This window comes from Heterodontus francisci, chromosome 23 (assembly GCF_036365525.1).
Source record: "Heterodontus francisci isolate sHetFra1 chromosome 23, sHetFra1.hap1, whole genome shotgun sequence".
Classification (NCBI taxonomy): Eukaryota; Metazoa; Chordata; class Chondrichthyes; order Heterodontiformes; family Heterodontidae; genus Heterodontus; species Heterodontus francisci.
In genome coordinates this window covers 61300009-61323150 of record NC_090393.1, presented here as the reverse complement: position 1 = coordinate 61323150, position 23142 = coordinate 61300009, and the positions used below count along the sequence as shown (strand labels likewise).

At 42.1% G+C, this 23142-nt stretch overlaps 1 protein-coding gene across 5 annotated transcripts in view; it reads right to left on the bottom strand.

Annotated features, from left to right (window-relative positions):
• The window catches only part of patz1 (POZ/BTB and AT hook containing zinc finger 1), a 112552-nt gene that overhangs the window by 58728 nt on the left and 30682 nt on the right, over positions 1-23142 (bottom strand). The gene's annotated exons all lie outside the window — the stretch shown is intronic.

The following is a 23142-nucleotide window of genomic DNA, read 5'->3' as shown; positions in this document are numbered from 1 at the left end:
GGAAAAATTTTGAATCTAACTGTGGGATCTTTTTGGGGGGGGGGTGGTGGGAAAAGAGATTTCATAGAATACCACCTTTGCCAGCTCTCTGAAAGAGCTTTCCGTTTAGTTCCATTCCCCTGCTCTTTCTCCATAGCCCAGAAATTTTTCACTTTTCAAGCATTTATCCACTCTCATTTTGAAAGTTATTATTGCATCTGCCTCCGCCCCTTGTTAGGCTCTGCATTCCCAATCATAACTCACTGCATTTAAAGAAAAAGGTTTCCTCATATTGTCTCAGGTTCTTTTGCCAATCACCTTAGCTGTGGCCTCTGCTTATTGACCCTTCTGCCACTGAAAACAGATTTTCCTTATTTACTCTATCAAACCCCTTCAAGATTTTGCATGCCTCTATCAAATCTCCCCTCAACCTTTTCTGCTGTAAGATGAATTAAGTCTTTCATCTCTAATGCCATTCCAATAAATCTCCTTTCTAAGGCAATTACATTCTTACTAAAGAGTGGTGCTCAGAATTTGCCAGTGTTTTGTAAAGGTTTAGCACAACTTTTTTGCTTTTGTATGCCATACCTCTATTTACAAAGCCAAGGATCCCATATGCCTTTTTACCAGCCTTCTCAACTTGTCCTGCCACCTTCAAAAACCTGTGTACACACACCTATAGGTCGCTTTGTTCCTGAACCCCTTTAAAATTGTGCCATTTCATTTATATTGCCACTCTTCATTCTACCTTTTCTGCATTCTATTTCATCTGTCATGTATCTGCCTATTTTACCAGTCTGTCCATGCCCTCCTGACGTCTTTTAAACATCCTCATTGTTTACTAATTTCCATTAAAAAAGTATCTTTAATTTAAGTATATGTAATGTCAAATGAAGACAACGAGTTCTAATGTTCTGACACATGTCTAGTGTGCATTTCTGACACATGTCTAGTGTCACCCCTTCAAACTGCACCCCCAACTGCCACCAGTGACAAAACTATACCCACAGTTCTTCACTCCACTGTCAAAAATGCTCTCTCCAGAGGCAGGTTTGGAAGGACAGAATTGATACTGGGTTCTTCTGCACAGTTCAAATGTCAAGAGTACAAGAAGTTTAAATGGCTACTGCTACATCGCACTGAATTTATGACATACACAGATCTCGAACAAAACAAAAAAATATACAGCTAATTCTAAAGATTTGATGCACTGACTTCTAATTCTTGAGGCATCTACATCCAATTAACCCATGCTCCAACATCATGGGATAAGAAAGAACTGTGAATGCAGTGATGGAGGGGTTTAGCAATAGTGCTACCATGCAGTACTTACTTATCAATACAAAGTCTGGGTTCCGCCTGGACAACTCAGTTCCAGACATCATTTGATCGAAGGTGGCATCAAGGAGCCCTAGTAAAAATGGGAATCAGGGGAAATCCTCTCCACTGGTTGGAGTCATACCTAGTGCAAAGGATGATTGCTGTGGTTGTTGGAGACCAACCATCTCAGCCCCAGGTCATCGCTGCACGAGCACCTCAGGGTAGTGTCCTTGGCCCAACCAGCTTCACTGTTTCATCAATGACCTTCCCTCCATCATAAGGTCAGAAGTGGGGATGTTCACTGATGACTGTACAGTGTTCGGTTCCATTCACAACTCCCCAGATAATGAAGCAGTTCATAGTCACATATTGCAAGACCTGGATAACATCCAGGTTTGGGCTGATAAGTGACAAGTGACAAGTAACATTCACACCCCACAAGTGCCAGGCAATGACCATCTCCAACAAGAGAAAGTCTAACCACCTCCCCTTGGTGTTCAATAGCATTACCATCACTGAAGCCCCCAAATTCAACATTCTGGGGGTTACAATTGACCAGAAACTTAACTGGACCAATCACATAAATACTGTGGCTACAAGAGCAGGTCAGAATTTGGGTATTCTGTGGCAAGTGACTCACCTTCTGACTCCTCAAAGCCTGTCCACCATCTACAAGGCACAAGTTAGCAATTTGATAGAATACTTTCCATTTGCCTGGATGAGTGCAGCTCCAACACTCAAGAAGTTCAACACCATCCAGGATAAAGCGCCCCGCTTGATCAGCACCCTATCCACCAGCTTAAACATTCAGTCCCTCCACCACTAGAGCACGTGGCTGCAGTGTGTACCATCTACAAGCTACATTGCAGCAGCCCAACAAGACTTCTTCGGTAGCACCTCCCAAATCCACAACCTCTACCACCTAGAAGGACAAGGGCAGCACATGCATGGAAGCACAGTCACTTCCAAGACGCACATCATTCTGATTTGGAAATATATCACTGTTCCTTCACCGTCACTGGGTCAAAATCCTGGAACTCCCCTCCCTTAACAGCACTGTGACAGTACCTTCACCACACAGACTGCAGCTGTTCAAGAAGGCAGCTCACCACCACCTTCTCAAAGGCATTTAAGTATGAGCAGCAAATGCTGGCAACACCCACATCCTGCAAATGAATAAAAATAAAATCTGAAACAAATGGCAAAGATTCTGGTAATACACAAAGGATCCATCAGCAAGAGAAAGGACAGGCTAACGCTTTGACTTAGCTGCATCTTTGAGATGACAGCGAGCATACATCACCACCCTTTATCTGATGTTGTCCACTGTTTCGATCAACCCTTTGAAGGGGGTTCTCACACCTTCAATTTCCAGGTCTCCACCCAAAATGGTAATTTATTATTTTTCTCCCTTTGGGTGTTGATTGGATGATATTGTATTTCTGGCATTTTTGCGTTTTAACTGTTACTCATAATTTTACAGTTCCTTTTGGACAAACACACATACATCCCTACCCACATGCATCTATCTTTCATACCCAGAGCAATGGTGTCACTATATACAGCCAAAGATGTCTGTTGATAATCTTTTAACTTACTGCTCAAACCAAAAGAAAAGCCCATAATTCAAAACTGGCACTGGCACTCAGAGGCCACAGAACTGGCTGCAAGCTGTGGTTTATCTTTACTCTGGCTCAACTTTAACCAACTGTGAACTTTTCCGCTTCTAACACCAGCCAATCCTAATGCTGATCTGTATGAAATCACAATGTGTGTGTCTGTGTGTGCCCTGTGTACCCACACCCACAAGGAACCAGATTCGCTCCAAGCTCATTTCACCCAAGGGTCTTCTGGAAACTAGAAAAAGACTTTGATTTATCTCATCCATATAGCCTGGATTGAAACCCAGGCCCAAGGTGAAAGAGTAGCCTTCTGAAATCCTGTGTCAGCACAGAGCTCCATGCGTTTTTGTTACTACCATTGGCAAGGTGACGAATAGATTAAATCCTTTCTAAAGATACTGACATGCAAAAAAAATTGCAACTTTCCCAGTGGCTCAGTAGGTGTGGTACGAACACAAGTACAGGCCTGAAGGTTTCCAGCTTGATTTTGGTCGGGTTGTGAAAGTTGATCTCAGTCAGGGTGCTGCAACTGGCTTTACTGTACCTCACCTCAGGAAGAGAAACTCATCAGCCAGCTCAAACAAGATTTTTTTTTTTTGGATAAGGTATTAGATTAATATTGGGGTTCGTTAAACTGAATCCCAACAAGAGTCAGTTCTTTTCGGAGAGAAAGGTTGAACATGGAAAATAAACATAGGCACCTGTTCCAATAGTGGAGAATTTTAATAGCATATTGAAATTTCAAAGTCAGGGCCTCTCACTGTAACTGTCAAAGCCTCATCTGATCCACGTCCAAACCTCATAAAAGGTGCCATTTCTACAGGCAGTTTTGTACACACTTATCTTATTTCAGTATAGTTCTGGATCCAGCTGTGATTTATTGAAATGAATGATGCCCGGAATGAGTATGGGATTATGCCTAAACCAAGTGCAGTACAAATAACCAAGAGAGAGGTGAAACCCACTAGAGTACAAACATGCCCGACATACAAGTCAACTACCCAAACCAAGAGTGTGGAGCACAGAATGATCATAGAATTGAGTGCATCATTAACAGAGTGCTAAAGTCGAGAATTTGGTGCAAGTGGGAATTCTCTGATAAATATTCCTCAAGCTGAAATTTAGTTTAACATTTAGAACTTTAAAAAAAAACTGTAAAAGAAACTGCAAGTGAGTTAAGATAACTAGTTAACAGAAACTGCCTGTCAGTAGCAGTTAACTGTCAATCAACTGAAAGTGGTTTTTTTCAGGTTGTTTTTCTTCAGGTTTGCACTTGCTGCTGTTCAATATTCAGTGTATTCACACCTAATCTGTACTAATGCTTTGTCTTTCAACACACCATCAACATATTGTTTGCCTTTGCTCAGTGACCTTTTGGTCAGCTATGTGGCCTGGTCCAATCTGCACCTTCTCCTTTGTTATCTCTTGCCCCACCCCCACCTCACTTGTTTATAATCTGTGACTTTTCTAATATTTGTCAGTTCCGAAGAAGGGTCACTGACCCGAAACGTTAACTCTGCTTCTCTTTCCACAGATGCTGCCAGACCTGCTGAGTGATTCCAGCATTTCTTGTTTTTGGAACTGAAAGTGGTTGCCTGAATAGGTGTTAATTAATGCAGCAGGAAGCTGAGTTAGCAGTTGTAACTTGGATGTGAGTCATAAGCTCTGTAAGATCAGCTGGTGTGAGTATTCCTAAATGGAAAACTCTTTAACCTCAGTCGCCTCCATACCAAAACTAAAGACATACACGATCTACAGTTTGCTGCCCACTCTGCACCAGATTTGCAAGCCCCTCTCGATCTCTTCAATTCTGCATACAAAAGACTCGGCCAGTCCTTGAATGTTGCCAAAATAAAACTCATATCAACCCACACCTGGTCAGCCAAATATTCCAGCTCCCATATATTTTGAAGGAAAGACTTGGGAATATGTTGAGCACTTCCCATACCTTGGCAGCCACCTCTCCCAAAAGGCCACCATTGATGAGGAGATCCAACACCGAATCAGATGCACCAGCTCAGCATTCTACAAACTACAGCAGCGAGTGTTTGACAACCAAGACCTCCGCAAGTCAACAAAGGTCCTAGTGTACAGAGCAGTTGTTGTCACCATGCTCCTGCTACTGCAGTGAGAGCTGGTCTGTGTATCAGCGACACATAAGAGCACTAGAGAAATTCCATCAGCAATGCTTCCGGCCCATCCTCCGGATTCAATGGGAGGACCGAACAAACGCTAGTGTCCTCCTTGAAGCCATCTCCACATACATTCAGGCAAAACTCCTGCAAAACCAACTTCGATAGACTGGACACTGTGTCCGGATGGCCGAAAACCTTCTCCCCACCAGGTCCAGTTTTCTCAACTCACAAATGGTCAGTGTTCCAGGGGAGGACAAAGAAAATGCTTTAAAGACACTCTGAAGCTCTCTTTGAAGCACGGCAGCATTGACATTGATGACTGGGAGGAGCTTGCCACCAATCGTCCAAAATGTTGACAACTTGTCCATCATGCTGCATCATGCTTTGAGTCCAAACACCTTAATGATGAGGCAGAGCAGCAGCAGAGAAGGAAAAAAAAGGAAGCAAATCCTGCACTCTGGATCCCACTACCTCGTGGGACGTCTTGCCCCATGTGCCAAAGATCTGTCGGTTGAGAATCGGTTTGTTCGGTCACCTGAAGACACATGGCAGAAACTAGTGACCTCGACTAAATGTCATCCTCAAATTGATGGACAGCCGACCACAACAAGTAAACAGTATTTGGTACTGCAGAGAGTGATCACAGTGCATCGTTAACAAGTGTGCTAAAGTCGGGAATTTGGTGTAGAGGGGAGAAGGAGGTGCTGCTTTTACTTTACTAAATTAGTAACAAACTAGATAAACCAATTAATTAAAACTAAAATAATCAATTCAATTAAAAAAAATAACTAATTAACTAATCAAATAAATAAATAAGGTGAGATAGACAGAGCAGTGCAGGTGGTGTGCCGTTAAACTGCAGCACGTGGGAGTTTGTAGAGAGCACTGCAATCCAGGACAACCACATCTGCAGTTGGTATCTGCAGCTCGAAGAACTTTGGCTCAGATTTGTTGAGCTGGAGTTCAAATTGCAGACACTGCAGAACATCAGGAAGGGGGACGAGGTACTGGGACACATTGTTCCAGGAGGCAGTCATGTCCCTTTGGTTAAGTGGAACTTTAGAGTCGATTAGGAACAAGAGGGTGTGACTGTGGGTCAGGCAGGTATGAGGATCCAGGATGCAGAGATGGACTTTGACCAATAGATACGAGGTATTTGCTTACCTGTGTGGATGAGAACAAGGATTGCAGGGTAATGAGCAAACTGACCACAGCACCATTGTGCAGGAGGCAATTCAAGGAGAGGGAGTGAAAAGGAATGTGGTAGTGGTAGGGAACAGTACAGTTAGGGGAACAGATATGTTCGCTGCAGCCGCGGCTGGTACTTCCAAAGGTTGTGTTGCCTGCCCAGTGCAATAGTTAAGGACACGGCTGGAGAAGAACTTGGATGTGAGGGGGAGGATCTAGTTGCCGTCACGGAGAACCGAAGACATAAGTAGAACTAGGAATGATGTTCTGCTGAGAGCTTAAGGAGTTAAGGTCAAATTTAAAAGCAGAACCTCAAATATAATAATCTCAAGATTGTTAGTTGAGCCATGTGCCACAGGGTCAAACAGATTAAAAGGTTAAATGCATGGCTAAAGGAGTGGCATGGGAGGCAGGGGTTTTGCTTCATAGGCCACTGGGGAAAGAGGAAGCTGTTTCGATTAAAACAGGCTGGGACCAGTGTCCTGGTGAATTGAATAACTAGGACGGTAGAAAGGGCAACTGAAATATAATGGCTCTATCGCAGAGCAACATCTTGGGTAGTAATAAGCAGAGTGGGTTAGGAAGGGAGCAGGAATAACAAAGGTAATTTAATAGGGCATTAGAGACCAAGGTGATGCCAGGGAAATTTAGAAAAAAAGTTAAAGCTAAAGATACTATATCTGAATGTGCGAAGTAGTCATAACAAATAGGGTAAATTAATAGTACAGATAGAAATTAATAAATTTGATCTAATTGCAAGTACGTCTCTGCAATGACCTCTGTCGGGAACTAAACATTTCAGAATACTTAAATTTTAGAAGAGATTGGCGAAATGGAAAAGGAGGAGTATCCCTGATAATAAAGAATGGGATAAAAATAGAGAGAAAGGATTTTAGTTCAGAAAAATCAAGAAGTAGAATCAATTTGGGTAGAGCTAAGAAACAGCAAAGGGCAGAAAACCTTGGTGAGAATTGTTTACAGCACCCCCCCGCCCCCAACAGTAGTTGTAGTGTAGGGCAGAGTACAAACTAGGAAATTAGAGGTGCAAGGATAATACAGTAATCATGGGGAGCTTGAATTTTCATTTAGTCTGGGCAAACTGAATTTGTAATACTAGTTCGGAGGACAGGTTCACGGAATATATGCGAGATAGTTTTCTAGATCAGTATGTCAAGGAACCAGGGAACAGGCTATTTTGGATCAAATACTGTGCAATGAGAAAGGATTAATTAATAACCTTGTTGTAAGGGGCCTTTAGGGAAGAGTAACCATAATGTGATGGAATTTTATATTGAGCTTGAAAGTGATTTAGTTAAGTCCAAAAAGAGGGTCTTAAATCTAAACAAACTGAACTACGTAAATATGAGCAGCAAGTTAGCTAAGGTAAATTCGGAAACTAGATTAGACAAGCAATGGCCAGCATTTAAATAATTAATTCATAAGTTGCAATAAATATACATTCCTTTCAAGGCACAAAAAAAAAGGAAAAAGTGGTTCAACTGCTACTAACAAGAGTTGAAGATAGTGTTGGATCAAGGGAAGAGGCTTCTCCTGTTGCCAGAAAGAGTAGGAAGCCTGAGGATTGGGAGGATTTGCGAATTCAGCAAAAGGAAGACCAAGAAATTGATAAAAGGAAAAAAAGAGAGTGAGAGTAGACTAATAAGAGACATAAAAACAGTGCCATGCAGGACCCCAACTGCCAAGAATGAGGCACATAAATTTTGCCACATGGACATTAAATTTCAAATTGTTGCTGGGAAGAGAAGGCCTGTTACAAGGGTTGCCAGGCCCCTGGTTGGAAAGACATTTTTGCATATTAACAGACAGTGCTTTTAGAAAGGAGCTACTCCCTGCTCCAATTCAATCCACAATCAGACTTGGTCAGACTAGTTAGTCACATGACTAACTGGCAGTTAGAGTGTGAACTGAGAGTTTTAAATTGGAGAGAAAGTGTTTGAACTGGCAGAAAGCAGAATGCTCCGGGACTGAAGCAGACCTCCTCTCCTGCTTGCCTATCTATCTGCTCCCATCTCTTCCTCACACAACTCTAAAAACCGACTGAAGACACATGAACCCGAAGACAGAAAGGTCTCCTACAGTGAACAAGTTTAAGAATAATACTGGGCCCCAACGAAAAGCAAGATCCACCTACAAACAAGGACTCTACAGTGAGCTCGAAGACCCGTAATAAAAACTCTTCAGATAACGCCTCACACCTTTCCACTTAATTTCTTCTGCTCTTTTCTGTCTCTATTTGCATGCGCGTAGGGCGTATGCATGCTAGCGTGGGCGCGTCATGTATCCACAGGTGTCAACTGAATTAGAGTTTCAGTTTAATAAATTTCAATCTTTCTTCTTTAAACCTAAGAAAACATGTATGTTTGTGCTGGTTTCTTTGCCTTATAATTGGAAAGTGGTGAACAAGGATTCATCAAGGGGGAGCTAAAAACAGTGTGTTAAAAAATAAAACTGTTACAGTAAAACCAGGTGAAGACTGAAAGGGAACCCTAGACCTCTTTCTCACCTGATCCTAACAATAGGTATGTAAATAGAAAGAGATTAGTGAAAGTAAACATGGGCCCATTAGAGGCAGTTTCAGGTGAAATTATAATGGGGAATAAGAAAATGGCAGAGACTTAAAGCAAATACTTTGTATCTGTTTCCATGTTAGAGGACACAAAAATATTCTGGAAATAATGGGGAACCAAGAGTCTCGAGACAAAGAAGGACTTAAAGAGATCAGTATAAGCAAAGAAATGGTTCTGGAGAATAGATAATGGACGAAGTGGCGACTACCCCCAGACCTGACAACCTGCATCCTCGGGTTTTAAAAAAGGATGCTAGAGATAGTGGATGCACTGCTTTTGATCTTCCAGAATTCCCTCGATTCTAGAACTGGAATGTGTCTTGCCAATACAGCCAGCGCATGCACAGAGTGATCGCCAACGTCACCAGAGCACATCTGCAAATCTGCCGGGATCAATTCACACATGCGCACGTTGACGTCAGCACACATGCAACATCGTCTGCGCATGCTCATATTCACATCATCACTTCTAGAACAGGTCCCAAAAATTGGAAGGTAGCAAATATAACCCCACTATTTAAGACAAGAGGAAGAAAGAAAATGGGGAACTATAGGCCAGTTAGCCTACCAGTAGTAGGCAAAATGCCAGAATCTATTAGAACTGTGGTAACAGGGCACTGAGAAAATCATAATATGATTAAGCAAAGTCTACACAAATTTATGAAAGGGAAATCATGAGGAAGTGAGGGGAGTAATGTGAATAAGGGAGGACCAGTGGATGTAATGTATTTAGATTTTCAAAAATCATTCAATAATCTGCCACACACGAGATTATCACTCAAAATTCAGACTCATGGGATTGAGAGTAATATATTAACATGGACTGAGGATTCGTTAATGAAAAGAGAGAGAGATGTGGATGCTCGATCGTTGAGTATGTTCAAGACAGAGGTCAATAGGTTTTTGGGTACTAAGGGAATTAAGGAATATGGGATTTTGCAGGAACGTGGGGTTAAAGTGGGTGATCAGCACCACGATCTTGTTTAATGACGAAGGCGGCTTGAAGGGCCAAATGACCTATTCCAGTTCTTATTTCTTATGCTCTAAATCCCTTGACACTAATTTATATACATCATTTAAAGCTCAGCAACCTGTTGTTTCATTTACTTTCCTTTGCGTCTCATCCAAGTTGTAAGTACACCATCCTACGCACTTGGCATCTACACTGTTGAAACCAAGCATCGTTGCACCATCTCCCACTCCAACTCATCCAACTCCCAGGATTTCAAAACTATTGAATTCTTCACCACCTAACCTTCAGCTGACCCCACTCCCCCGCCACCACCACCACCCCACCACCACCCCCCCACCCACCTCCTTCTCTTCACTTCCTTCTCCAATTTCAGGCCTTCAAAATACAAGCTTTGCATCACTTCATCAGTACTGCAATTTACCTGGTTTTCTCATTCCCCACTTGGCGATATCGGGCGCTCTCGTTATCAATTGCAATGATCATTTTTGCCCACATGTGGCCAGTTTGCAAGAAGAATATATTTTTACATTTGCCCCGAAAGAAACCAATTCTACTGTTTAACATAAGGTACTAGGTCAGAAACTCTACTGCATAGCTTCTGCTTCTCGTTATTGTTTTTAATTTCTCAATGGCCATGCCTCACCGTATCCGAGGGGCCTCCATCTGTTACACCCCACAAACACACGTCTCAGACATCAGATGACTGCTTATTCCCCAGTCCACCACCAGACATCAATCCTTCATTCACTACACCCTTTCCTCGAGTTATCGAAAATACCTCCTCCTTGCCAGCTGCCTTCCAGACTTCAAAAGACTCTTTCAGTAATAAAAGCTCTTCAATCCCTAGGGTTTTTCTTAATTTTGCTTATTTTTGCTCTGTGTTTTTTCTCTGCCATGTGAATATTCACCAAGATGTCTTCCTTCCACATGAAAAGCGCTATAGAAACGTAAGCTGTTGCTTTTTATACCTGTGTAGAGTTACTGAGATATGGTTTAAACTAAGAGGACAAGTCAACAATGTTATTGTACCAGGTGTAATTTGATGTACACAACGTCCTTAGGTCTGTGCAACTGTACCCAACAAGAATCAGGGTGCTGTTGGTAAACATTTTGCACACAACAGGATTCTATAAACTGTAATGGGGTGAATGACCGATTAGACTATTTGTGGCGATGTTGGTTAAGGGAGGAATGTGTGTCAAGACACCAGAAGAATTCCCATATCTTCTTTGGTTAATGTCATGGGATCTTTCATATCCACCTGAACCACCCAAACACGGAGTAGGCTTCAGTTCAATATTTATTTTATTTAGAGATACAGCACTGAAACAGGCCCTTCAGCCCACCGAGTCTGTGCCGACCATCAACCACCCATTTATACTAATTCTACATTAATCCCATATTCTTACCACATCCCCACAATTCCCCTACCACCTACACTAGGGGCAATTTATAATGGCCAATTTACCTATCAGCCCGCAAGTCTTTGGCTGCGGGAGGAAACCGGAGCACCCGGTGAAAACCCACGCGGTCACAGGGAGAACTTGCAAACTCCGCACAGGCAGTACCCAGAATCGAACCCGGGTTGCTGGAGCTGTGAGGCTGCGGTGCTAACCACTGCGCCACTGTGTCTCATTTGATGGACAGCACCTGACAGTGCAGCACTCCCTCAGTACTGTATAAGTGGCAGCCTAGATTGTGTGTTCAAGTGGACAATATTAAATTGAGTTTTCTCATGAGATGGCATGGGCACTGGTTCTCCGTTGATAGGGCAGGAGTCTGCCTCTTTACAATTCTCTATACAGAGGCAGCAAACATGTAGCCTTCCTCCCCTAACTACCCTTTCACATCTTCAAGCAGCGTAACAGAAGCTATACTCTGACAGCCGGTTTGGACAGCAAATACAGCAGGAAGCATGTCAGGGTTAAGAGAGATAAAGAAAAATATTTAATCAATAGTTATATCTCCACAATGTGACGACCAGGCGAGAAAGGTGCCTAGGGGTCTTTTGCTGTCTTCACCTGGTCTTATTGTAACGGGGTTTTATTTTTAAACATACGGTGTTTTGAGCTTCCCCTTTGTGAATCCTTGTTCATAGCTTTCCAATTATAAGGCAAAGAAATGAGCATAAACAGGCTTTCTTCAGTTTAAAGGAGAAAAGTGAAATTTGTTAAACCTCAAACTTAAACCCGAATGCGGTTAACGCCTATGGATATACAACGCGCCCACGCTAGCAAGCACACGCAATACACACATGCAGATAGGGACAGTAGAGGAGAGGAAAACATAAGGTGAAAGGTTTGAGGCAGTCTCTGAAGGAAGTTTCTGGTTACTGCTTCTGTGCTTCCAGCTCGCTGTAGAGTCTCTGATTGTAGGCAGCTCTTACTTTTTGTCGGGGCCCAGTGTTCATCTTAAACTTTGTTTATGTAGGAAACTTTTCTCTCTTTGAGGTTCACGTGTTTTCACAAGATTTCCGATGCTGGTGCGAGCGAGAGGAAAGCAGACAGGAGATGTTCTCAAACAGGAGGTTTCTGAGTTCAAATCCCTTGTTGGAAGTTCAAATCTCAACAGCCAGCTAGTCATGTGACTAAAACTGGTCTGACCACTTCTTCGGTGTTTGTGGATACTGCTATCTTAGCAGTCAACCTCGAATGCTAGCTCCCCCCACCTTCTGGTAATCAAAAGTCCATTATTCGTTGAATCAGTCAGGGCATGGCCCTTTGTCCCTCGCTCCAACACTGCCTGTTACCAAGCAAATGTCCTTCTAGTCAGGGGCTTGCAATTTTAAGTTTTAACGTTCATGTACTGAAATAATGTGTGCCTCAGTCTTGGTATGTGGTGGGCTTGCCTGACAACAAGGTGAACTTATTAACTAAGCCGTTGCAACACAGACTGTTATTTAACACTGCCGGATGCTGATGGATACTAAAAAGCACTGGTACTCAAACAATTTATAATTTTAAGCACAGCCCAAGGCAGTTAATTCTAGAGTTACAGGACATGACAGAAATATTAACAATCTTGGAAAACATTATTAGTTGAAAGCATAAGTAAATCTCAGTTTCGAGTACCATCCTTTCTTGCTTAGTAACAGACTCTATAATTGACTTCTGTTGTGTCCCACCTATTGGCTCCCATTATTCATTTTTCTGTGGCGTCTCAGATGGTTACTATGATAACCATGTGCATGTCTGCGTGAGACTGTGTATGCACACGCGTGTGGGTCTGCGCACAGGCGAGTGGGGGAGGGGCCTCGTGCAGGAGTGGGGGAGGGGCGCAAGTTTTGTGCGGGTGTGTCACTGTGCAAAGGTAAAGGAAGCTGGATCTATTTTCTTTGGAAGAGAGACTTCAAGAATAATGACTGAGTAGCATAAATAGGTTTAAAAGACAAATAGATAATTTTCCTGTGATGTGGGATTGAGGAATGCAGTGGGAACGTGGGTTTCTATATCAAAAAGGGTCATACTCCTTAAAAGTGATAGCCTTTTCAGATTGCAACAAATTTTTGCATTCCAACTAGCTTTAGGAAAAAAAATCATTTTACAGAATAAACTGCCAAGTCTGGAGATGGTTTTAGAGGTTCTGACTCAAAGCTTCAACATGAATGGGAAAAGAACTGTTAAATGTCTCAAATATAAGAATTTGTAGAATAACCTCCACGCTAAAGTAATCACAGCAGAAAACCCAGCTACATGGTTTTCAATGAAAATCAGAGTCATTTGCGTTGTATCAGGAGGTTGTATTTTGGATAAAAAGTCACAATGACTTGAAACTTTTGAGACTTTGTTATAAAGCAAGTTGATCATCAGTATGGGCAAAACTGGGTCCTTTTTATTTGAAACACCTTAACCCTCTATGGAATTCAGGTAGCTTCAAGCAAAAGTATAATCAAAAGACTCTTTCTTTCTCCAACTGCCTGATTTTTGCACATTTATCTCATTCTCAGTACCCGTGTGTCTCTTTCTTTTCTCCCTCCCTCTTTCTGTAGCCAAAACAGACAGCCAATTCTCCTTAAATCTATGACTTCGATGTGATCCCATTAGAGTTCACAAGATAGGTATTAATAAGGAATGCTACTGCATCCATCCTTCCAGAAAAGCCCTAAGGTATCCCAGTCATGGCATCTTACTTTCTTAAAGGTTTCCCAAGATTTTACATCTAGTTCTCTACCCAGAGGTTCATTCCATATGTAGGCCAGACAATGTGTAAGGAACCTCCTGACATCGGTCCTAAATTTGCCTTTCATTAGCTTAAACCCACACCTCCTTGTCCTACTGTCATAGTTTAGTTTGTAGTACGAGAACATAGGGACACAGTAACAGGAAGGAGTAGGCCATTTAGCCCCTTGAGCCTGTTCCACCACCCATGAGATCATGACTGATCTGCGACCTAACTCCATATATTCAACCTTTGGCCCATATCCCTTAACAGCTTTGGTTAACAAAAATCTAGCAATCTCAGATATAAAATTTATAGTTAGCACAACAGAGTTCCAAACTTTTACCACCCTGTGCATGAAGTGTTTCCTAATTTCACTCCTGAAAGGTCTGGCTCTAATTTTAGCTTTTGCCCCCTAGTCCTAGACTCCACAACCAGCAGAAATAGTTTCTATCCACCATATCTATTGCCCTTAATATCTTGAAAACTATCAAATCAGCCCTTAACCTTCTAAATTCCATGGGATACAATCCTAGATTGTGCAATCTCTCATAATTTAACCCTCAGAGTCCAGGTATCATTCTGGTAAATCTGCACCCCCTCCAAGGCTGACATATCCTTCCAAAAGTGTGGTGTCCAGAACCGCACACAGCACTCCAGCTTTGGTCAGGGCTTTGTATAGCTGAAACAAGATTTATTTTATTTTATTTTTTATTTTATTTAGAGATACAGCACTGAAACAGGCCCTTCGGCCCACCGAGTCTGTGCCAACCATCAACCACCCATTTATATTAATCCTACACTAATTCCTTATTCCTACCACATCCCCACCTGTCCCTATATTTCCCTACCACCTACCTATACTAGGGGCAATTTATAATGGCCAATTTATTTTATTTATTTAGAGATACAGCACTGAAACAGGCCCTTCAGCCCACCGAGTCTGTGCCGACCATCAACCACCCATTTATACTAATCCTACATTAATCCCATATTCTTACCACATCCCCACAATTCCCCTACCACCTACACTAGGGACAATTTATAATGGCCAATTTACCTATCAACCCGCAAGTCTTTGGACCTATCAACATGCAAGTCTTTGGCTGTGGGAGGAAACCGGAGCACCCGGAAGAAACCCACGCAGACACAGGGAGAACTTGCAAACTCCACACAGGCAGTACCCAGAATTGAACCCGGGTCGCTGGAGCTGTGAGTCTGCGATGCTAACTACTGCGCCGCCCTTGTATTCTAGCCCTCTAGATATAAAGCATTCTTCTGGACCCACCTTTTCTATACTGATCACTAGTTTATATTCAGTCACCTCCTTTCAATGTTGAAAAAACCATGTTACTCCACTTTTTCCCCTCAACTCAGTACTTTAACATGAAGCATTAGCCTTATGACTCTACTGTAAACTGCCTCTTGAGGTTGACTGTCTCTAGTGTCTAGGTGACCAGAAAATGGACACAGTACTCAAGCTGGAGTCTGATCAGGCGACTGTATGATTTCAACTTAACTTTTTCCAACTCGTATGGTTGGTTTGGCGTTAAGCTTTCTATTCGCCTTATTCCATACAGTTTTTTAAAAATTCATTCTTGCGATGTGGGCATCACTGACAAAGCCAGCATTTATTGCCCATCCCTAATTGCCCTCGAGACGGTGGTGGTGAGCCGCCTTCTTAAACCACTGCAGCTCATGTGGTGTAGGTCCATCCAGAGTGCTGTTTTTGGGGGGGGGGGGGCAGGGGTGGAATTCCAGGATTTTGACCCAGTGACAGTGAAGGAGCCACTGTCAGTTCTGCAGCAACTAGACATGTTGAATGCTAACCTCATTCTTAGTTATTTCAACACAACTCACTTATTACCCATGTTGGTCACTGCTTCTTCCTATGTGAAATATTTCTATTAAATTTTACCTGCCATTGTTTTGCCCATTACAGTATCTCAACAATTTGCAACCATTTCTGGGGAGGTCTCTTCTGGCAAATATGTACACACATATCCAGAAGCAATGCTTCAGCTCTTCTCATTCCTGAATATCATCCCTACCAGTTGCACTGGAGAGTTTTCTGACAACATACCCAACAGAGTAGCTCATTTTCCTTTTAACTTTCCTGTTCCATTTCTCTGGAAAAGAAATAACCTGAGGCATGGGCTAAAAATCTGATCCCGTGTGTTGGCAAGCAAGGTAAATATTAGCTGACAGATTGCAAGGGAGACAAACTGCTCTTTCTCCAGAAGCCAACAACACATCTTTTTCTGTCTGTGCTTTTCAATTGCAATTTTATATTTTATGTATTTTGGATCAGAACAACCACTAGTCACAATCTCTCTCTGCCCCTCACAAAACTCTCCCTCAGCTTATTGCTGTAGCCAGAATGCTACATACCTGATATAATATGCTGCTCTGATATCATAAAGGAATGGAGTATCCTGGAATCAAAGAATGTGGTATTGGATGGTAAGGAGTTAAGGGGTAGAGGTTAACTCTTGGCAAACTATGCCCAATAATACAGCTTTTCAGAGATCTAGAAACTGAGGTCTTACTAGATGCAGGCCAATTAGCCTGTTTCTGTTCTATAGACTCTCTGTAACTATGGATATCAACTCCCACACTAGTGCATACATCCACACGCTTCATTCTCATGCCTTTAATATGTAGCATGCTAAAGCCAGTGAAGATTGTAATGCTATGTCTAGGTTGCATTATAAACCATTTTGATAGTGCTCCTTTACTTTCTCAGAAAAATGTGATTTTCCAAAGCTTGCCTAGTTCATCAGCATACCTAACAATGTCTTCCAAAAATAACTCTGAAGAATCAAAAATGAATGTATACTAATAGCAGTCCACCCATGCGCCAATGCAGTATGCCATGAAGCAGTGATATGTGGATCTACCCGTGACATTACTACATGGTAAACACTCTGTTGTGCAAGCCATACTTGTACAAACACCAAATCTCAGGTGGCACACTTCTACACGTGTGAGTGAGTAATCAATCAATCAGGCCAGGCTGCTCTTCACAACTCCAAGCTGAAGGTTCAACAATGAGATGGCTAACAGTTTCATAAACCGTCAGCAGTCCATTGGCTCAAGAGAGAATGGTGTGTGGCATGACAGGGAGGTAACCAGCAGCACCCAACTATCAACATGGATGCATTTTTTATTCACAAATAACTTGCATTCATAGGCAGCCTCGTCACATCCAGCAGTTACAAATTGCATTATTGCTACACAGGCAAACTTGGCAGCCATTTTGTAAGGTCCAAACAACAATGAGGTAAACAACATCTTGAGCTATTTTTTGTGGCATTAGTCAAAGGCGGAATGTTGACCAAGACAATATCTCCTTGCTGATCAAGTAGTGCCACAGGACATTTAGCCAACTGAAAAGGAAAATGGGGCCTTGGTTTAACATCATAGCCCAAGAACAGCACCACCAACAATGCAGTATTGTCTCAGTACTCCATTGAACAGTCAGGCTAGATGTATTTGCTTTGCTCTGGGAGTGGAGCTTTACTCAAAGGTAAGAGTGCTACCAACTTGACTTAATCAATACCTACCTAATACTGAAAATTACTTCCTTTTCTTAAAAAAAAGATTTAATTTTGGTAAACATTCTGTGCTGTAACCATTCAATCAGTTGATGTTTTACACAAGTGGATCCCTGAAACAAGTTTAAAACTTTTTTTGGGGGGCAAATTTTGCACTTATCAGATGACAGATGTTAGCAGTGGGGAATTAAACACTTTGCCATTTCAGGCACCCAGAATCAGTATCAAGCATTCTCTGGTTAGATGTACTGTAAAGCTCCTTCATACACTGCTTCACAAATCATCCTGTACTGCAAAATGAAACATTTTTCATTTCCCATCCTGCACCTTGCAGTGGGATTCTATTAGTGCCAAATTATAGTCCACTTTGTGTAGTATGGCCTGGCCTGGAACTGGGCTGAGATAGCCCAAACTAATTTCATACAGGACCCTCCAGCCAGCAGAGACAACTTCCACTCAATTAGTCCAGAGTGGTTCCAAATGTATATGCCACAGATAGCTAAAGCAGGTTTTCAAACAGCGTGGTTTAAATCATGCTGCCATTGAAATAAAAACATCACTAGTACTCATCAAAAATAGTACAGAAAATTATGGTGAAATCTAAACACAGTGCAAACCAAGGGAAATCACGATCAAACTTTGCTGTGTTCTGCTTAGGTGTTAAGGATGAGAGATAAAAGGCAAATTGTCTTAAAATTAAAGACAATTTTCTCACCCTTCTTATCACAGATTAAAAACCCTACTAAAAGATGCAGGTGTGATTGATGAAGAGTATAATAGAAGAGATTAGTGAAAAGTGTGAAATTTGTAAAAAGCATCGGAGGACACCATCACATCCTATTGTCAGCCTTCAATTGGAACGTAACATTAACGAGGTAGTTGCCATGGGTTTAAAGGTATGGGACAAAGACAAGAATATTTTCATTCTACATTTTATAGACCTAGCAACTAGATTTAGTCTTTCTACAATAATAAATAGTAAGGACAAAAGGGTGATTATAGACAAAATTATGGAGAAATGGATAGCAACTGTGCTTGGGGCAACAGCTAAGTTTCTGACTGATAATGGAGGGGTTTGAGTGAGGAACTACATGTTTGTAATCCTCTGCACAATAAAAGTGAAACTGAGTAAATATGGGCTCCAGCATTATCCTTCCATAACATGCTTTCTGGGATTTTGCATTCCATATCCAATTCTGGTCATCAAGACACAAGTGAGATGTTCAAACACTGCAGGGAGTTATGAGGAAAGAATGAAAAAAACTTCAGCTCTTCATCTTGAAAACAAGAACAACTGAGAGATGACCTTAAAGAGGTATTCAATATTCAACAATAAACTGCATTTAGAGTGCCTTGAGCACAGAAAATGCCCCATTGTGCTTCACAGTGAGGTACAGAACATAAAAAGTATGAAAAAGTTAAATTTGGAACATGACCTCAACCTAAACTGTGAGAACAACAACTTGTATTTATATTGTGCCTTTAATTTAGCAAAACATCACAAGGCGCTTAATAAGAACATTTTCAATTTTAAAAAATTGGCACCCAGCCACAGAATGAAATATCAGAACAGATAACCAAAAGCTTGGCTTTAAGGAGTTCCTTGGTGGAGAGGAAGGCAGAGAGGTTTAAGGAGGGAATTTCAGAGCTTAGGGCCAAGGGAGCTGAAAGCACAGCTGCCAATGGTGGAGCGATTAAAATTAGGGATGCGCAAGAGACCGTAATTGAAGGACCATAGAGATCTCAAAGGCTTTTGGGGCTGAAGGAAGTTACAGAGATAAGTAGGGGCGAGGCCATGGAGGGATTTGTAAACAAGGATGGGGATTTTAAAATTGAGGTGTTTACGGACCGGGAGCCAGTGCAGGTCAGCAAGCATAGGGGTGATGGATGAATGGGAGTTGTTGGGGGTTAAAATATGGGCAGAGGAGAGTTTTGGATGTGCACAAGTTTATGTAGGACAGAAGTTGGGAGGTCAGCCAGGAGAGCATTGGAACAGTCAAGTCTAGACATAAGAAAGGTAATGAGGGGATCAGCCCGACCCTTTCCCCACCAGCAGCAGATGAGCTGAGGCGGTGTCGGAATTGGGCGATGTTATGGAAGTGGAAGCAAGTAGTCTTGATAATGAAGCGGATATGTGTGAAAGCTCATCCCGGTGTCAAATACAACACCAAAGTTGCTACCAGTCTGACTCAGCTTCAGGCAGTTACCTGGGATGGAAGCAGTGGTCAGGGAAGAGTTTGTGACAGGGACAAAGGACAATGGCTTCAGTCTTGCCAATATTTAGAAGGGGAAAATTTGTGCTCATTCAATACTGGATATCGGCCAAGTAATGTGACAAATCAAACAGTGCAGGGGGTCAAAAGAGATGGTTGTAAGATGGAGTTGAGTATTGTCAGCATGCATGTGGAACTTAATGTCTTGTTTTCAGATGACGTGTAGATGAGGAACAGGAGGAAGCCAAGAATAGATCCTTGGTGGACTCGAGAGGTTCATGGTGTCAGAGCAGAAAGAGAAGCCATTGCAGATTATTCTCTTGCTATGATTCAACAGATAAGAATGGAACCAGGCCAAGGCAGTTCTTTCCAGCTGGATGGAGGAGAGGCGTTAGACTACGTTGAAGGCAGCAGGTGATAAAGAAGGATGAGGAGGGATAGTTTACCACTAGTCAGTCACATAAGATGTTATTTGTGACTCTGATAAGGGCTGTTTCAGGGGCGGAACCTAATTGGAGAGATTCAAACATAGAATTGCAGGAAAGATGGGCGCAAGTTTGGAAGACGATAACACATTGAAGGACTTTGAAAAGCAAAAGGGAGGTTGGAAATGGGGGCGGTAGTTCACAAAGACAGAGGGGTCAAGGGTGGGTTTTCTGAGGAGGGGGACAAATTAGTTTTTAAAAAATTAGGACTGATGTCAGAAAGTTCTTCACAGAGAAGAACAGACTTTTGAATGGAAAACTAAAATCCCAGTATCATTTAACAAACAGCTGGATGTTATAGTCGGGGTGGAGGGGGCAACCCATTCTAAATGAATGAGCTGGGATGGGCTGAATGGCTTTCCTCAGCTTAATGTATCTTGTGATCTTGCAATTGAGTTATCTCATGAGACTACAAACTGTCAATAGGTATGAACCCCAAATTATTACCCTTTAATTTGCCCAGTTAATGGCTGTTTAAACAATAAATAATCACTGCGTTTTTGACCAACCTGAGGAGTCACTGTCTCACATAAAGACGCCCTCAACCAAAATAGACATAGTTCCCATAGCAACTGTCGCACGAGCATGCAGCATTGAATTCAAGTGCTAATATTTTGACAAATATACAAATGTAATAAAAATAACTTTTTTTTTTAAAATAGAGCTTACAGCTTTTGTAATACAAGAGCTGAAGTGCTGCCCTGGGTGATATCAATGCCTTCCCTGAGCTCCTTTTCTCATATAAGAGTTATACAGCACAAGATGAGTTTCAAGAGCTAGTGAAATTTAAGCACCATGAAAGCAGGACATTTAAAATGCGTTCAGGGCTCCAGTGGTGCTTAAAAAAAGCCAATCTCAATTTCTTGTCAGACCAATATTTTAACAGCTTGATTTGGTGACTCAGCATTTCAATAAATATATAATTTTGGGTGTAAGGGGATGAGGGAGGCAAGGAGAATAAATCAACCAGTTATTTCTCCTGACTGCTATTCAGCAACTCCTACAGTGGCTGCACACACTCACCCAATTTCAGCCCGATACTATGAAATAGGTCCATGCTTAATGTTGCACCCTTACAACTGGGGCGGCACAGTGGCGCAGTGGTTAGCACCGCAGCCTCACAGCTCCAGGGACCCGGGTTCGATTCCAGGTACTGCCTGTGTGGAGTTTGCAAGTTCTCCCTGTGTCTGCGTGGGTTTTCTCCGGGTGCTCCGGTTTCCTCCCACAAGCCAAAAAGACTTGCAGGTTGATAGGTAAATTGGCCATTATAAATTGTCACTAGTATAGGTAGGTGGTAGGGAAATATAGGGACAGGTGGGGATGTTTGGTAGGAATATGGGATTAGTGTAGGATTAGTATAAATGGGTGGTTGATGTTAGGCACAGACTCGGTGGGCCGAAGGGCCTGTTTCAGTGCTGTATCTCTAATCTAAACTGCTGACCTATGGACAGGGTTAGCAGAAGCAGGAAAAACTGCATTTGGTTCAGTTGGTAACCCACCTGGCTCCAAAGCAGAAAGCTGCGAATGCAAGTCTCACTCCAGGTCTCGAGTACATAATCCAAGCTGACATTTCTGACAGGACTGCACTGTCTTTTGAATCAGACATTAAGCCAAGGCCATTAAGCCAAGACCCTTTCTGCCTATGAGACGTGCGGCGAGCTCTCCCAGTGCCCTCACCAAAGAGCAGATTCAACGGGTCATTTATCTTGTTGCTTTTCGTGGGATCTTGCAGTATGAAAATTAGCTGCGAGACAACAATACTGAGTCCACTTTAAAAAGTCAAACAACAGTTGAAAAGCACTTTGGGATGTCCCAATGATGTGAAAGGCAGCACTATGTAAATGTAAATTCTTTGTTTTTTTTCATATATTAAAACAATATATATTCTACCCCTAAGATTAGCAGTTTTGTTTTAAAGTTAAAGATCCTTTAATACTGTTGTACTGATAGAAGAATGATTTCGCTTCCTTACATTCCAGAATTCTCTCCCACCTGAATGTGAAACACTCCCTAAACATTGAAGAATTCCCTCCCACCTTAGTGCACCCTCAACATTCCAGAATTTGACCACCACCATTGTGCACTCCCTGCATACTGCAGAATGATTTGGTGACTGAGAATTTAAATAAAATAAACCAAACTTCATTGCCACATTCAAGAAAACTGAATTGTTAGACAACACAGGACTATTCGGTTTTAATGCTAAAATGATGGATACTGTATTAGTTTTAAACAGCAGTTAGCTGCAGCAGGATAGGAGTGCAGCCTCAGTACTTGCACAGAGTGACCTTCCTGCTAAAGATACAGATGCACTTTCTAAAATTTACCAATTGTCACTTATTATCCAGCTCAAGATGATGCACAGGAAACCTATTTCCAGGTCTCAGTCAATAGCCTGTTAAAAAGTTGAACAACAATGACTTGTATTTATATAGACCTTTAACACAATAAAACATCCCAAGGCACTTCACTGGAGCATAATAAAGCAAAATTTGACATCAACCACATGAGGCGATATTAGGGCAGATGGCCAAAAGCTTGGTCAAAGAGGTATGTTTTAAGGAGTGTCTTAAAGGAGGAAAGAGGGGTAGAAAGGTAGACAGGTTTAGGGAGAGAATTCTAGAGCTTAGGGTCTAGTTAGCTGAAGCACGGCCAACAATGGCGGGACAATTAAAAGCGGGAATACTCAAAATACCAAATGAGCGCAGATATCTCGGAGGGTTGTGGGGAGGAGATTACAGAGATAGGAAAGACTAGAAAACAAAAATGAGAATTTTAAAATCAAGGTATTGTTTAACTGGAAGCCAGCGTAGGTCAGTAAGCATAGGGGTGATGGGTGAGAAGGACTTTGTGCAAGTAAAGACACGAGGTCATTCAAAACTGCTGCCCAAGTCCAAGACAGCACAAGGGATCACTCCCTCCAAT